The sequence below is a fragment of the Phasianus colchicus genome, chromosome Z (assembly GCF_987193195.1).
Source record: "Phasianus colchicus chromosome Z, bPhaCol1.hap1.1, whole genome shotgun sequence".
Lineage (NCBI taxonomy): Eukaryota > Metazoa > Chordata > Aves > Galliformes > Phasianidae > Phasianus > Phasianus colchicus.
The window spans coordinates 91,165,446-91,177,600 of NC_143476.1; the positions used below are offsets into that span (position 1 = coordinate 91,165,446).

The 12,155-nt window shown below is 42.6% G+C and overlaps 2 long non-coding RNA genes across 2 annotated transcripts; one reads left to right on the forward strand and one right to left on the reverse strand.

Moving 5' to 3' along the window:
* Positions 1–1,424: 1,424 nt before the first annotated feature.
* Positions 1,425–8,655, reverse strand: LOC116231382 (uncharacterized). Its single transcript, XR_016461445.1, has 5 exons — positions 8,191–8,655; positions 5,119–5,479; positions 3,826–3,979; positions 3,310–3,361; positions 1,425–1,536 (listed from the first exon to the last, which is right to left on the reverse strand). It is a non-coding gene; the product is annotated as an uncharacterized LOC116231382 (long non-coding RNA).
* LOC116231381 (uncharacterized) lies at positions 2,356–3,526 on the forward strand. The gene is made up of 3 exons (XR_004167444.2): positions 2,356–2,731; positions 2,861–2,972; positions 3,102–3,526. It is a non-coding gene; the product is annotated as an uncharacterized LOC116231381 (long non-coding RNA).
* Positions 8,656–12,155: the final 3,500 nt, after the last annotated feature.

The following is a 12,155-nucleotide window of genomic DNA, read 5'->3' on the forward strand; positions in this document are numbered from 1 at the left end:
TGCTGCTAGATGTTCAGAAACACACAAATTTGGCAGCATATATTACACCGAGAAAAACACCTGGACTGGGGCCTTCATGTGGCTCAGAAGAACATTTACTATCTTCACAATGACTGGACTGAAACTAGCTTTTCATAAACCACCCCCACCATTCTGAGCTGACCTAGAATAAGAACAGGACTTTATGGCATGTTCTTACTGCAAAATAAGCCAATGCCAGAGAACTAGCTTCACTTTGGGACCTGTCACTAACACTGCACAACTCTTGGACCATGATAAATAGCAATTTATAAGAGATCTGGCACACCACAGAGCTGGCAATGGACTGTATCAGAACTGGTTCCCCAAACTCTTTGCTGCCTTCTTCAGGTTTTATACTTCAAACTTACACTCTGATGCCACTCTGTGCAGCAGGCTGTGTATCCTCTCCACGGTTGTATTGTTTGCTCTGTCTCAGGCACTATGAACTGGAAAAGCATACATGCATAAAAACACCATGTATCAGGAGAGGGCTCTCATGCAGCCTAGCTGAAACCCAGAGTTAGAAGTCAGATAACAGGGCGATATCCAAACCTGAGTGTTCCTGCCAGTGAACCAAAAACCTGCAGTAGGAATTACTTACATCTATAAAAATAAGGATTAAAGTACTGTCGTATTTTAAGCCTTGAAGGAGAGACGTAGTTAAAGCCAGACTGAAATTTTACACCAAATCCTAACTGAGGAAAAAAAACCTCTCCCTAAAGATGCTGTACTTCCCTTGTGTGCTTCACAGGGAAAGCCCAGTATCTTGGAAACATCACTAGTCCAAAAATCCAAAGACTTCTATTTGCTGAAGAGTTCTTATACATTCCTTCCTGGGGTAAAACAAACTGGTAATGCTCATCATTAGAGAAACAATTTATCAATACATAAACTGTTTATTTAAAAATAAAATAAGGACAAAGCTTAATTTAAATCTACTATCGCTAATGAAAGCCGTCAGTAGCCTGAGATTCAGCTTCTCATAACCCAGAAGAGCAGAGGCAACATTAGCATCGTCACACTTCTGCCCTTAGCCATGACCCCTTTGGCACAAGGCTGAAACGCAGAGGGAGGGCAGGCTGCACTGCAGCAATGCAGGGTACAGGCTGCTGGTGCAGATGCAGGACAACCACTGCACACCACCTCCTGTGTAAACCTCACTGCATTTTGTGTACAGAAAATCGTTGCTGTGGAAATGCATTCTTTGTTGTTGTCGTTGCTTTTCCCAGGCTGCAACAGCTGTTTTCCAGTACCTCTCTTCTTTTCTTTTGTTATTCAGTTCTGCTCTGGGTGAAGTTCTCCCCCTCTCTGTAAAATGTTAAGAGTCTGGTGGCTGGGAAGTATTGCACAGGTGTGGAGGAAGGGTAAAACGTGGTCATGCGTGGATGGAGTGGTTTCTTCCTGACAGTGTTAAGAAGCCAGTTGTTCTTGCAAGTGAAAGGCTCCGTCTTGTTGGCTATACATAAATAGGTCTCCATCTAGACTTTGCGTGACTGTGACGTACAGGATGAGACTCTGTGTTAGCAAAAGTAACCAAGCAATGAGGTCAGTACAGGACAATGGGAAAAACTGAACTCTGTTACGACCGACCGTCATGTTGATAACTGCAGCTTCATTGTTTTTTATAAACAAAATTAAACTTAATTTGCTTCACAGTGGCTAAGGTGCCGTTAATTCAAAACCCACCAAATTACTCACTGGACACAGTTAATAGTCAGCAGACCACATAGACCAGGCTTTGAAAGCATTTAATATTCACTGAAGTGCTGCTTGTATCCAATTATAACTCACTACTTGCCATCTTAATAATTTAAATCTGTCCACTCTTTAGAGAAGGGGGAAAAAAGCACTAATCAAAGACATGAATGCACCTTTTGCTTTTGACAGCATTAAATTAAAACTAAATGGTAGATCTTGAATGAGTTACTCTGCAAGAATAAAGGCATTAATGAGGTAATTTCATTATAGAGGCTCATCCAAGCCTATGTGAAAACAAGGGAAGTAAATGGAGAGGAAAGCCACCGAGGAAATTAGGGTTCCTTCCACACTAATTAATGTTTTGGGGCATTTAGTATAGGCACCAAATTAACTGCTCCAAAGAACTCCATTGAAGAAAAAAAATACATTGTTGCCCTGCCATGTAATTAGAAGACAGTACAAGGAGAACACTTAATGAGTATAAAGCCAGCCTTTAACTTATTCTGCCCAGCTTCTGAAAACATGCCATTGTGGAGGCCTAAGTTTAAGGAAGCAACAGGCGTACAATATAGGATTGTTTAGGTCCTTCTGTTCGGTGAGCTGTAAACAGGTAGCCCTGAATGAGAGACTCTGGGACTCCTGGGAGGCCCGGCTTCCCAGCAAAAAAAGACTTAAATGCATCCAGAGGGAAGTAAAAAAGGTGAATAGGCCCAGCGCGGCTCGCCCAGTGAATGCTCACTGCTGTCTTAAAAGATTACATGATGTTGTGCCACCCCCTCTCATTGAGTTATCTTTACACTGCTTTTGTCTCCTCTAATTGGAGCTGATGAGGTGCTAATTGGTTGCTTTTTAAAAAAAGCACTGCTTAAGCGCTGGCAAGCAGAGTAAGACAGCGTGAGTGGAGTTAATGAGGGCTTAGCACCCCACAGACCTCAAGCAGCCCCACCGCCATGTATAGGCATGCCTTCCTGTCGGCATAAACGAGCACGTGAAGGGACAGCACTGAATTTAGGTAAATGTCAACGAGAGGGTTGTGAGAAAAGGGGGCAGTGCCAGGCACGGCAGAGCCCGGCTGCATGGCAGGCACCCGATGGACGCCTCTCTCCAAAAGACTCTTCATTTGTTTCGGGATGGCTGACAGGTTTATGCTAAGAAAGAATATGAAGAATCTGTCTGCCCTGTTGCTGACGTTGCCCAGCAGTAGCAAAAATAATCGTGCAGGCTTACTGAACGTGACGCTGCAAAAGTCCATGGTGAGCACAATCTTCTGCCGTGTCTGATTCTGCTTATATGTCGGCTACGTGGATGCGTGGCACAGAATGATCTTTCAGTATCCATGAGGCTGTGTTTTTTTACGTACATGTGATGCCTTTGGGTTCCAGGAAGAAGCTGGCCCATCGCAGAACCACCTGGGTTGGTAAGGACCTTGACGCTCATCAAGTCCAACCATCAACCTGACATTAGATTGTGTCCCCTTCTGCTGTAGCCAGGCATCTCTTAGACCCCTCCCAAGGAAGGAGGACTTCCTTGGGCGGCTCTAAATATGTTATATCTTGAATAAAAATTCTGTCAAGTGTGTAAAGCACTTACTTAACTGAAGTTCAGCTGAGCTTCTGCACTTCTTGGTGCTCCCAACTTTTACCTGTCACAAAAATACGTGAACCTAAATAAGGACTTTCATGCAGCGCTTTGAATTCTGTACTTGGTGACTGTAAGATTTTAAACACAAGCAGTTGTCATACAGTCACACAGCAAATATAACACAGTAAATATAACAGATTCATAGAATGGCTGGGCCCATCCATAAGGTCCCCTCCAAGGACCCTAAAGGTCATCCAATTCCAACTCCTGCCATGGGCTGATTGCCCCCACCAGGTCAGGGGCCCACTCAGCCTGGCCTTGAATATGACATTATAATTAAATATGATATCATAATTGGGCTGAATGTTAACTGATGTTTGCTATCCTATGTTAGGAAAAGACCTAAATACAGTTTGTTTAGACTTCATTGGAGTGGGAAGGAGGTCTTGTTTGGAAAAGAGAGTTATGATATGGCTATGGCTTTATTATATTAAAAAATTCATTTAGAAGGTAGATTTTGCATACCTCTGTGATCTGTGAATTGGTTTTTTTTAGCCAGCACTTTCACTGCTGTGTGGTAAAACCCTACATCAATACATGAACTCCAGCAAAGGATGTGATACCGACATTGCCAACTCTTCTCCCTTCTTTCACAGTCTCTAAACCCTTCAAAATCCCTCTGGGAAAAAAAAGAAAAAAAAAAAAAAGTGGTAGAAGCAATTAAAACTATAAAACGTATGGTCAGTTCAGGAACATGATACATCCCTTATTAAGACAACTCAGATGGCCTATTTATGCTGAAGAGAAAATAACAGTCAAGGTCTCCCCTTTCATCTTTTTTTTTTTTTTTTTGCCTACATAAGTAACCATAGTTAGAAAAACCAATTAGTTTGCAAACAGACAGTTACTTGGATGTGTGTTTATGCTGGGTAATTTGTACCCCTATTCACTTTCTAAATAGGATTCTGTTCACTCTTATGCATGGGCACTTGCTTTTCTTTCTGTTGTCATGAAAACCAGGGTTTTCTTAAAGGCTGGAAAGAAAGAAACTTCCTAGTGGATGAAGTTAGGATTAATTCCTCTCAACATTTGTTCCCAGAGCTATCCATCTATGGAAGCTCAGCAAAGCACAGCTCTTTGCTTTAGGAGGTCCCAAAAGATGCGGAGCTAAAAAAAATCTTTCAGTTCCCTTTACGTTTAATTAAAATACAAAAACAAATATCTTCCTCCTGCCCCTGATTTATGCACTGAAAAATCTTCATGTGTTTTCCATGGTAGGTATAATTGTGCCTGCAGAGATCTGCACTCTCATCACGGTTACCTGCTGAGTTCTCACAGAATCCTTGCAGGAGGTAGTACCTTGGGTTTCCTTTGTTTCCCATGGGATTAATAGCTGCTGATTTACCCCTAGCCAGTGTGACTTGGGTTGTAAAATCACATGCTGTGCGTGCCAAGATGTAATCCTTAAACATATTCTACCCTCTTTCCATTTCCTCCTCCAGTTCACTTTTTGCCTTACTGCTATTAGGCAAGGTGCTTCCCGGACCCCCTCCCTTCCTAATGAGCATGGCCACAAATCGGTGCACAGCGAGGCCAATTTAAATAGAAATTACCTTCATTTTCTGAAGGTGATCCTATTCTTAAGAAGCAAAGACAAGCAAGCTGGAGTATTCCTCCAGCTCCTGGTGTTCCCAACCCTACAAGGAGATAACTTCGTTGCTCTGGATGCTGCTTCATCAGCCACAGCTTAGGGATACCTACAGCTGACAAACGCAGCCCTACTACACCAGAGGAGCAAGAAAAGTAGAAGCCACTTACCTCAGCCTACAGGATGGCATATCTCACCTTTTGATAATGAGGAGTCTAAAGTGCCTTGAACCACCCCCCCTTTCGGTGGGTTTGGGTCTGAAAGCCTTATCTTTTCCTCTGGAAGTGGTGAGCAGTTTAGTGGTTGCAAAGTGCAAGTAGCAGATGTCACGTGGTAAAAATCACATTTCTCATTAACGTTGCACCTGCGAATGCAGAAATATCTTTCTGTTTCTTCTGAAACTTGTTGCTTCGGGTACTTCCAGATCAGATCATGTGTGAGTCCAAACTAGTGGCTCCTGCCTCCAACTGATGATAAATCTCTCATCTCTGACCTCCAAGGGGATTTCCCAATACAGTGGAACAGCACCTGCTATAGAAAAAATAAAAAACACTTTCCCACAGCCACTGCCATCAGTAATGCCTGCAGGGAATGCAAGCAGCAGAGGAGAGCTGGGTGAGTGAAAGGAGAGCTGGATGTGCTCTGGAACCCTCCTGCAGTGACCCAGTGCTGTAACAGGGGGCTTGCTGCAGCTGGGAGCCCTGACACCCTCGGCCCTGGATCCCATCTGTCAGTCCAGTCCAGTGACCAGGATGCTGTCAGCATGTCTCAGGGTATGAGCATATGTTTTCCTCTGAGCTCTGAGTGTTGCTTCTGCTTCAGGCAGTAGTCTTAATGAAACTAAACTGAACAGAGCTGTTATCTGACTAGTTATCCCTTGGGGTACCAACATTGCTGAGAATTCATTCCTGCTCACATATAAGAGCAAAAGCGTGCAGTGCACATTCTTATGCTGAAAGTGATTTGGATGGTCCTCTATCCAACAAGTAATGCTTTAGGGACTGATCGTTGTTTAAATTATCTTATCCGTTACAGTTAACAGCTATATTGCTTTAAAGAAACAATAAAGTAACTAAAAACATGCCCAGCTGCTGAAGGAAGGTCAGTTGTCAGGAGGCAGATGAATACAATGGAGAAGGCAGAAAGGTTAAGTAACATAAATGAGATAACAGGAACGTAGCAGAGCTGAGATAAATAGCATGGGGCAGACACCTGACAGGTGAAAAGGGCTCACTAAGTAGAAGAGAAGCAGCAGTGTGTGATTCCTGAGAACAGTGGGTGGTTCCTGTTGTGCTGTGATGAGGATCAAAAGAGCTCCATTTGCCAGAAGTCCAAAGCTGGGGATGCCTCTGTGTTTTTCATGATTCACTTTCAGGTCATTTGCTTTTGAAGATTCTAAATTTGATGACTTCTAGTGCTCAAAGCAGTTCAGATGTTTCCAAATCAGTTCTGCTCAGTACTTAAAATGCTCAATGGAATGAAGGAAGAGCTGACTGAATGTCGTTACTTTGCAATTCTAAAACTGAATAAAGCACGAAGGGAGGAGAGTATGACTAGTGTTGAACTGCTGTGCCACTCCACTTGCCTTTTGGTGACCAAAAAAGGATTCTTGTGTGGTAAGATGCACCCACCAGTTTCCAGCAGATGTTTATGAAAGCTAAAACTATAATTAATTACCACCATGGGGTTTCTGCAGCTTTAGGCCACACTTAGGTTAAGTCATTTGACTTTTGAAACATGTTAAGCCCTCGGCAGTTCATTAATTCTTGTGTCTGTGGACTTAGCCACCCAATTTATGCATCTTTTTGAAATCTAGCCTCTTCTACTAAGCAGGTTGTAGCTGATGACTAATCATTATTTCTAAGGTTTAGTTTTGCTCTGGGAATAGTAATTAGCATACGATGTCTCCTCTTTTATTTATTTATTTATTTTCTAAATCTGAGATAGCATCCCTGAACTGGACTCTGAGAAAGATGTGCTTTGCCTTTATCTCATCTCTGTACCTTTGCTAACTAGCCTCCTGTTTACTGTGAGAATGTGAGTAAACAGGAACCTAAATGTTTCTGAACAGTGTAAAGTATTTGATTATTTTTCTTGGAATTTTTTTTTTCCGTGTCATTAACAGTAAGAATTTCCTCAGCAGAAGTGCTGAAAAATCCTGCAATCGTTTTGAAAGTCAAGGGCTTGCTGAAGAGTATCTGATACCCATTGTGGAAGCTACAAAGCCTCATCATAGCCTTATTTGCATGTTTCCCACCTCTTAATCTGAGAAATATCTAAATTAACCCCAGGCTTTGTTTGTTACCCTTGGTAAAGTTTTGGCTGGTACATCTGCTGGATCAGGTGCTGAACTGCAAATCAGGTTAGGCTAAATGCTTTCCTGAAGTCTCAGTGTTTCAATGGGGCTGGGATTCTCAGACTGCCTAAAACCACCAATATGAATAAGAAGATAATTACCAACATTACTTTGCAGCCTGAGCTGCGTTCAGTCAGGCGGGATATTTTTATTTGTTTCACACCAAGAAAAAATAACACCAGTGAACCTCCAAGTGGTTTTTGGCACATCTGAAAGCTTTCCGTGGGCTCACTCAGCAGTCACGTGTAATAGGGCAGTATGCACCACAGCACTGTGTGGGAGACATGCAGCTAAGAGCAACACCACAGGACCCTTTCTGGAACAAAATGGCCTCACCATAATGTTTGAACCAGGATATGCAATTCCAGAGGCTCTGATGTTAGTCCAGGCCAGGGGAATCATAAACACAGTGTGAATGTTGGGTTTTCCAGATGAACTTCATTATAGTTCATTAAGTATTTTATAGTTACTTTTTATTCTTCACAATTAAAATAACCAGAGAAAGAACCTTCTTTGTTCTTCTTTGTCCCTAGCTCAGTCTGTAGGGCATTTTCACATGCAAACAAAGTATCACGACGCTGCTCAAGTCTTTAACCTTCATGAAAAATAAGTAAGACAGTATTGTGATTCTTTCAGTTGGAACTGTGAAATATGGAGAATAAAGCAAAGCAAGGCTTATCACAGAAAGCAGGCAAAAATGAAGGGATTCTGAGGGTGACCTGTCCTGCTCAGGGCTCCCAAAATTGCTTGTGCAGGTCAACATTCTCTTTATGTGCTCAGCAGTTGCAACAAATACAACATTCCCTGTAATGTTTTGCATGAATTCTATCTGCAATTGTTTAAACCCAGTGCTTTTTTGAAGACTATTACCCTTTTTAATACTTACCTCCAGCACAACTTGCTTTTTATGGCAGGTGAGAGAGTGGAGTGTGCAAATTCCCCCTGTGCCTGTAGTGCTGGTCTGATGCAGAACAGCCTGCCTCTGTGCAAAGGCTACGCATGAAAATAGCAGAGGAAAGGTGAAATCAAACATCATTTACACATCCACAGTGAATGAGCATTTCCAAAATGCATGGTATAAGGTTAGGTGTACCTGCATTCAAGATGCAAGGGATGGGCCTGACTGTTAAAATACATCGTATGACAATGACACCTGATGGTAGCAAACAGTAGAGGGCACTTGTTTGTTCCAAAGAAAACTTTGGAAAACACCCATGGTTATTTCTCTTAGAGATCATAAGAAATCGATAGGGTACAACTGAACTGAGAAAGCATTTCATGTCTCATAGGCCACTCCTATTCAGGTTGGATATTAGGAAAACGTTCCTCTCAGAAAGAGTGGTGAGGTTGGAGCAGGCTGTCCGGGGAAGCGGTGGAATCAGCATCCCTGAAGCGTCCAAGAAGGGGGTTGTGTGGCTGTAAGGACGTGGTACGCAGTGATCACAGGCACGGGCCTCCTATTCTTATAGAAATAAAAGAGGGTGAGACGAAGGAATTTCTGAAATTAGAGGGCTTAGTTTTAAACCAGAAACCCGATAATTTCCCAGAGGGTAAAGAAAAGCACTGCTTTCCCTTCATAGCTCCCAAGCGTCCAGCCAAGCAGCTGGGATCTCCTGGCCGTGCCGGTGACGTTAACTCTCCATGCTTGCTGTGTGAGGAGAGCTCCCTGAGCACAGAGTTACACCTGAGCACGGTGTGCAGCCCGGGCTGCCTGGCTGGCATCGCTCCGACCCAGCGGGGCCCACGGATGCGTGCGTTAGCAGCCACAGTTACACGGACGCCGGCAGCCTCACAGTGAGAGCGCAGCAAAATCCCTCGATGACGATTGAAGCAGTTTCGGCTTTAAAAAAACACAGGATTTGCCAAGCGTCATTGTTTTGGACTTCTCTTGACCTCGCTCGGCAGAAGGCTCCCGCTGGCCGCAGCTTTCTGCCCAGCATCCCGGTGATGACCAGTTCTGCGGGCGTTTGCTTCTCGCACCGATTCGCGGGGTGGAAGCTCTGCCTGCCCCCAGCTCCAGCAGCCCTCTGCTCGGGTTGCCCTGGAGACAAAGCTTCCTGTGCGTAATCCAAGCTTATCCAGCTCCTTATCCTACATGTGACCCTTAATTACTTGCTAAATTAGAATGGTTTTCTGAAAATCACAAGGGGAGGTTAATATGTTCTTCCAGAGCTGGTCAAGCTAAGATGACACTAAATTCACAGGGAATTCAAATTACATGATCCCTGAAGGCGTCTCTTTCAGAAGGAAGATGAACTTTCCCAATAGGAGGCAGTGTGCCATGATAATGCTTCTGTCACTCACTTTCCTTGTCCTGCTTGTCTAACTACAGCTTAATCTGGTATGAACAATGTAGTAAGTAAATATCAGGTTGATTAATTATGGTGCAAGATTCAGTAACTGCTTGTCTTCTATAATTAACACGGTCATTGAAATTAAGTAACACGCTTCATACATGGATTCCTGGACTAAAAGAAGTAACACAGGAGAATCCTCAAGGCTGTCACAGGGAAAGTGAGGAAATAACAAAAGAGGGTCAAAATATTAATTATCTCTTTAAGATAACTATACATTTTAAGATATTCTTCATACAAGAAGTGACTTTACTACTTCTGCACGTCCTCACAGAGACAAAACAAAGTTGGTCTCTAAAAATACTGCTTCTATTTTCTGACAGCACACTTTTCTTTCACCAGTGTGATAAATGGAAGTTGCAAGAAAAGGCACACAACATACAGATAAGCTCACCTACCTTCCTGCTCAGAATTTCTCAGTACAAGACATCATATTTCAGAATTCTGCTACTAGCATGGTAAGCAATGGTTTCCTCAGCACTTTTTAGAAAGGCGACACCATGACCTCTTTTTTTTTTTTTTTCTTTCTTTTCTCTGTTTCAATTCACGCATTATTTGCAGGATAGTATTGAAGGAAGTTCTAACAATTTAGAAATGATTTTTGTTTCCTTAGCAGGAAGGAACGCTGTGAGCTCGGCACTGAGCTCCTGTAGTCAGAACAGCTTGAAGGCATAGCTTGCTTTCCCAGCATTTTGAGCACTTCTCCCAAAAGTTCTGGTTTTCACAGAAGCACAGAATTTTGAGATGCTTTCTAAAATATAGATAAATAAGAGATATATAAATATGTACTTTACACATACACTGTAAAAAAATAAAGCATTTTCTTAAGAAAACCATGCTTCCCTTTTTTTAGTTTTTTTGCATTCAAACTGTGAGGATGGAAAACAAGGTCGCTGACATTCAGTGATTTCCCTCTGCCTTCAAGTTCCCCATACAACGTTAGAAAAAAGCCAGGGACCATTCTGGTACCATTGCCTTCTTTGGGGAAGGGTTCAGAAGTGTGGGCCAGATTTTCACACTGATTATAGGAACTTCATGGCTACCATAGGAGAAGAGACTAAATCCATAAATAAGTGAATGGAGAGCACAGGGTCTGGTGACACAGATTCCCCTGGGGACAAAGGAAAGATAATTACCGTTCTCTCCCAGTCCAGTGAGAACATGTAAAAGAACCAGCAAAGTGTCACGTCCTCTGCTATCCCCATGTGTAGACCGGACCAGAGAAGTGTAGAAAGGAAGAATATGCTACATACAAATAATCTTTTTAAGTGCTAGGCTACAGTGCAGCAGCAAGCTGTGACTGGTTTCTCTCACAGCAAAACCAACAGGGGAATGAAAGTATCTGAATAAGAGATCCCTTCTAAAAATACCGATTCTCTTGTACCGTTGGATTGACATCACTACCAGGAATTAAAATAATCAATTGGGGGGGGAAAAGGGGGAGGGAAACACTTGAAATTGTGTCCAGCTGCTCTTAAGATATCTGCATTCCTTGTTTATTTCTTTGTTTTATATCCTTTAGATCTCTAGCTTAGAAAAACAACAGAAAGTAGTCGTACAATAATGCCTTGTAGCCTATGGCATATTCCATTTCAGGATCCTAACAAAAGGTCGGTAAGCATAGAAGAATAGTTTCAGTCTAAGTTTAGTTCAGTCTGGAAGAGCTTTTCAGTTCCCTATGGCAAAATGGAGCAAATTAATTTGAAAAAGAAAGAGTAACAAAACAAAGAGTGCTTGAGGGACCTAGAAAGGCAGGCAGCAAGATCCTTCAGTCAGCCAGTCTGGCAATTAACTCATCTACAAAAAAAAGACTTCTGTGGGTTTCCTAGTAACTAACAGACCCTGCAGTGAGGTCTCCAAGTCTGCAGGGTATGGCAGGTAAGCTCCGGGCATTTCATGGGGCATTTCAACCCACAGTCATCACAGGCTTTCTCTGGGCCTTCTGTGATCACTACTGCCTTAGCAGGGAGCAGCAAGGGCTGTGTGCTGGTACATCAGCTGCTCCAGTTTGTAGCCCAGCATATAATTCCAAATGTAGCTTTGTCAGCAGTTTGCACTAAGAAACTTCTCTGAGACTGGAGTACATATTCCTTCTGGTCGGCTCCTCTAGTACCATTATAACCTTTCCAAGTACCAGAACAGTCTTGCCCAGAGGGCTGGAACTTTTGCTTTGTTTCAAGGCTGAAACAGACCACAGACAATGGAATATTTCTTTTTTTCTAAAACATGCAACTAAAGTTCACTGCTTTCTTTTACTGCTTTCTTCGAGTCAACAGCAACAACAACAAAAAATAATAATAGAAAAAAAATCAACAGATCTTACTGGAAGCACGTCCACAGGTTTTGTTTGTTTGTTTGTTTGTTTGTTTTCGTGGCTACTAAGCATTGATGCCAGAAAGTTGCTGGAAATTAAATGTGTTAATGTCATAATTAATGCTAAGAACTGCATTTTGACAGTTTTTAGTCTGAAGAACTCTTTTTCTCTGGTGTTTAAGGA